Below are 5,243 nucleotides of genomic sequence, written 5' to 3'. Positions count from 1 at the left end.
TGCACAGGGCGATGGGGGATGGCCGGGGCCGGCGGCGGCTGCTCGGGCGATGGGGGAGAGCCGAGGCTGGCTCCGCGCGGCTGCTTGGGACAAAGAGGGAGCGAGGAGAGAGGAGGGAGAACGAGAAGGAGAGGGCGCGTGCGACGTGGGGGTGCGTGCATCATGGGTGGATAAGTGCGTCCGATAGGAGGGGTGGGATGGGGCCGTGCGTTATGGGCTGGTGCGGCTGAGATATTGCCATGTCATCGATCCGGGAGATCAATCCGTGTGTTGTGCTTCTTCTTTGCCGTCTGTAAAAAAACACAGACGGCGAAGGGTCCAGTTTGCCGTCTGCCAATAAAAAAAGAGACGACAAAGATTCTTTGCCGTCTGTGGATAAAAACACACACGGCAAAGATTTTTTGCCGTCCGTTTTTTATGGGCAGACGACAAACTAAGGTCTTTGTCGCATGTGTTTCTTTTCGCAGACGGCAAAGTACTCTTTGTCGTCAGTGATTCTTTGCCGTCAGCAGCTGATGACAAAAGTTGTCTTTGCCGTCAGGCACGACAAAAAGCTGACGGCAAAGACCCCCACAGACGGCAAATTAGCTGATTCCTGTAGTGAAAGACAACTCGCCCCATGCCCTGAGCTTTAGCGAGTGCAATTGCATGCAATAATGCAAGTGCTTCTGCATGTAGTGCTTCCGTGACATGCCCTAGTCCTCCCGCGGTAGCGAACAGTACGTCTCCCGTGTGATCTCGGGCAACGCAACCCCAGCCAGCTTGGTGGTTAACCGGGGTGAAGGCCCCATCGACGTTTATCTTCACAACATCTGTTGTAGGCTTTGACCATTTTGGGTTGGGTTTGTGGTTCACCGGCGCCACCTTTGAGTAGAACTCATGCCATTCTGACAGGGACTTGGTCATGAGCAATTGAAATTGGTCAGTGGATGCCCTAGCTTGCTGGTGTTTCACCTTGTTTCTTTCAGTCCACCACATCCATAGAAGGCATATGGTTTTGAGCATGGTTTCCTCCGGCAGCGAGAAGACACACGTAAGTAGCTGGCGAGGAGAAGGGCACCCCAACAGTTTCACTCTGCAGTCCTCAAGCCCCAGAGCACGCCACATTTTCTTCACTTCCTTGCACCTAAGAAACAGATGTCCACCGTCTTCAGGGAGCCTGTTGCACATAATGCAGTCGGTATCCAACTCCACACCAATGCGTTGCACATTCCGCAGCATTGGATGGCTATTGTGCGCCAATCGCCATAAAAAATGATGGACTCTTCTCGGGTAATGGACACTCCAGAGCTTCTGCCACATTTTCTTGTCACCATCGTTGCCTTCGGAGCTGCCCCCTAGTGGGTGTGTACTCTAGCGCGCCTCGAGGTCGACATGCACTCTGTAGGCTGATCGGACGGAAAACATCCCTTTGCCATCAAATTGCCATGCGATAAAATCCTCATGATGTTCAAAGATAGGGATCCCCAGGATAGTGGCAGCCTCATTCGTGGTGAAAGTTTGTCGTACCAGCTGTTCGTCCCATGTGTTTGTTACCGGATCAATCAGTTCTGTGACTCTGGTAAGCAGGGTATTACCATGATGTGATCTTGGAAATCTCACCAGTCCTGAGGGTAGCCAGGGGTCTTGCCATATCCGGATCTGCTCTCCATTCCCCACTCTCCAAATCATGCCCTCCTGGAGAATGGCCAAACCTTGGAGGATGCAACGCCAGACATAGCTAATCCCGGGGGCAGCAACAGCTGTCAACAGGTCTCCCGACGGGTAATACTTTGCATTGAGCACCTGGGCACACAAGGAGTCCGGTGCTTGCAATAATCTCCAAACCTGGCGGGATAGCATAGCCATATTAAAAGAGTGTAGGTCCCGGAAACCCAAACCACCCTCCTCCTTTGGACGTGTCATCTTTTCCCAGCCAACCCAATGGTGCTTCTTCTCATCATCCTGGTTAGCCCACCAAAAGCGGCATATCATTTGGCTAATGCTCTCACACAAAGATTTTGTCAGGTCAAAACAAGCCATGGCATACGCTGGAATGGCTTGGAGCACTATCTTAATAAGGATTTCTTTCCCTTTCTTTGACAAAATCTTGATCTTGTAGCCCTGTAACAACTCCCAGATGCGGTCACGCAAAATTCAAAACACGCCTGCCGCGACTTGCCCACATAGGCCGGCAGGCCCAGGTACTTTCCATGGTGGCCCTCGGCCCGGAGGCCTAGCAATTGGATTAGCTGATCCTTCAACTGGCACTTAGTGTTTTTGCTAAACAAGATTGCTGATTTGTCCCGATTGATCGTCTGACCCGAGCCTCGTTTGTATACTTCCAGAATGGCCATGATCGCGTGCACACTTTCCACAGTGGCCTCCATCAGCAGCAGCGAATCGTCAGCAAACAATAGGTGAGTCACCGAAGGGGCTCCTAGAGCAATTTTTATTCCCTTTAGCGCGCCCGATGCCTCAGCTTTGTTCAGCAGATCAGGAACAGGTAGGGCGAGATAGGACATCCCTGTCGCAGCCTCCGACCTGGGATCACCGTGTCAGTGCAAGTATCATTTATCTTGAAACGAAACTTGACGGTTCGCATGCATTTGCTGATTTGGTTGATGAAGGCAGGAGCAAAACCCAGTTGTTCCATTACTTTTTCCAGGAAGGGCCACTCGACCCGGTCATAGGCTTTGCTCATATCTTGTTTCAGCGCCGCAAAACTAGTCCCCCCCCCCACCCGATCTCTTCCTCTTCAGGTAATGTGTCATCTCATACGCCAGGATTGTGTTGTCAGAAATAAGTCGTCCCGGTACAAATGCACTCTGATTCGGCGAAATTATCTCCCCCAAGATGTCCTTTAGCCGGTTGGCGAGAACCTTTGGCACGAGTTTGTACACCACATTACACAGGCTAATCGGGCGTAGGTCTTTTAGACTTTCAGGGTTTTGAACCTTCGGGATAAGCACCACTAGTGTGTCATTCCATCCCTCCGGTATACTGCCGCCATGTAATACTTGCAAAACCTCATGTACAACTTCCTCTCCCACCAGCTGCCAGAAGTGCTTGTAGAAGATAGCCGGTAGCCCATCGACACCTGGTGCTTTCAGGTCCCCGCTGGAATCCAGGGCCTCCTTCACCTCCGTTGCGGTAAACTCCTTTGTCAGGTAGTCGTTCATCTCTGGGGTGACTTCGGCCGCAATATGTTGGAGAATATCAGCCGCGTCCGAACCTGCCACGGGGGTAAACAAGCTAGAGTAATAGTTAGTTACGAGGGCGTTTAAACCCTCCTCCCCAGACACCTCCACACGTCCTCCCTCTTCAGCTTTGTTATTGTATACTTCCTTTTTCTTTCAGATGCAAAGGCTTGAAAAAATTTGGTACTGCGATCTCCCTTCGCCAACTAGTCAACGTGAGCTCGTTGCTTAGCCGCCAAATCAATTTGGTCCTCCAGTTTGTTGAGCTGACCCTTGACAGTTAACTCCCTTCTAATCTGGCCCTGGGACAGGGGTAGTCTACGAATCTCCTCCAGCTCCTTGCGAAGCTTCATGGCTCGTTTCTGTAGGTCCCCAATGACGTCACGACTCCATATGTGGAGTGCATCTTGGATTTGGGCGAACTTTTTTGAGATGGAGGCTCCATCCGCATCAGCCCAGGCTTTCTGCACCAGCTCTTCGCACCCCTCCTCAAGCAGCCATCGGGCCTCAAACCGCTTCGCTTGTGTCCTGCTAGGGTTCCTCCTTGCTGCTCTGTCCCCATGCACCCAAAGCACCACCGGTCTGTGGTCAGAGTGCTCAGGATTTCCGTTGATCACCTTATAATAAGGGAAACGGGCACACCACATGGGCGAGGCGACCCTCTATCCAGGCGCTCCCGAATGTATCCATCCAGGCGATAGTTATTGTTCCTCCAGGTGAAAACATCCCCCTCGAAGTCGAGGTCATTTAGGTTGCAGAACTGTAAAGCATCCCGGAAATTTTGCAAAAACACATGTCCTCGAGGTACCCCTCCTTGCTTCTCATGATTGCACAGAACCTCGTTGAAGTCACCCATGCAGACCCAGGGTAAAGATGATTAGTGCTGGAGAGTCCTCAAAAGCCTCCACGTATCAACCTTCTTCGCCATCCTTGATTCACCATATATCCCCGTGAGCCTCCACTCGAAACCATCCCTCTCCTTAACAGTTACATCAATATGCATTCGGCCCATCCATCTCAAGGACACATCAACCCCCCTCCTCCAAAACAAAGCAAGACCAGCACCCTTGCCCTTATTGTCTTGCACTAGCATGTTGTGTAAACCTAATTTGCTCCTAAACTGTTCCATCCTGCCCTTGTCTAACCTTGTTTCCGACAAGAACAAGATGTCGGGGTCCTCCTTCTTCTGTAAGGACAGAAGACCTCGAACCGCCGGGCCATTCCCCAAACCCCGGCAGTTCCATGCGATCACTTTCATTTGGCTCCGCCGGGCTGTTCATGCAGCCCAGCGCATAGAGTTTCAGCAAACTTAACCCCCATCTCCTCAGCCATTTTCCTCTTTTTGACCTCCTCCTCTATAACTTCATCAACCTCCATCTGGTCAGCGCCCCTCTTTCCTCCCAAACCTAATCCTCCTCCTTCGCCTACTCCCACGCCCCCTGGTTCTTCCTCTCCTTCCTCCTGAAAGTTTTCCCTTTATAGCCAGACTCTCCCTTTTGGTTGCAAACCTCTTCCACAGTTTCGCCATGCCCCAATGCCTGTGGTACGTCGATCAACATGTTCACGTGCATGGCCTCGGTCAGCCTGCCAATCTGGTTTTGGCCCGTACTGCGTCGGCCTTGGCCGGCATCCTCGGTTGTGGGCCTCGGCTCACACACTGTTCCCGCATTGTTTTCGTTGGCTTGCACAAGTGTCGCACCCTGAACTATAGACAAGATCTCTTTTTCTGTTCCTGCATGGGCCGCACCCGTCCCCAAGCCCGGGACGACTCTGGTTGACGTCCCTACATCCTGCGCTAGCAGCATTTGATTTTGGGCGTCTGCGTCACCTCCCTGTGATACCGTAGTAGTTTCATTGGTGCACCCCACCTCCTGGGGGTAGGTCACCCTTTTTTGCATCACTGGTTTGTCTGCCATGTCCTTCTTCTTTAGAGGGCTAGTAACTTCTTGCTCCCCTGCTTCCGCTGCAATGATCTCCGCCCCATGTGCATCCTTCTGCCTCCAGGATGGGGCATCACTACCCGAACGACTTCCACTCCTCCCTGAACCCGAACTTCTCCCCCCA

The 5,243-nt window shown here is 52.1% G+C and overlaps 1 pseudogene; it reads right to left on the bottom strand.

The window, feature by feature from the left end:
• Nucleotides 1–488: 488 nt before the first annotated feature.
• LOC119280305 lies at nucleotides 489–3,826 on the bottom strand (annotated as a pseudogene).
• Nucleotides 3,827–5,243: the final 1,417 nt, after the last annotated feature.

This window comes from Triticum dicoccoides, chromosome 3B (assembly GCF_002162155.2).
Source record: "Triticum dicoccoides isolate Atlit2015 ecotype Zavitan chromosome 3B, WEW_v2.0, whole genome shotgun sequence".
Lineage (NCBI taxonomy): Eukaryota > Viridiplantae > Streptophyta > Magnoliopsida > Poales > Poaceae > Triticum > Triticum dicoccoides.
This window is presented reverse-complemented; position numbering and strand designations above follow the sequence as displayed.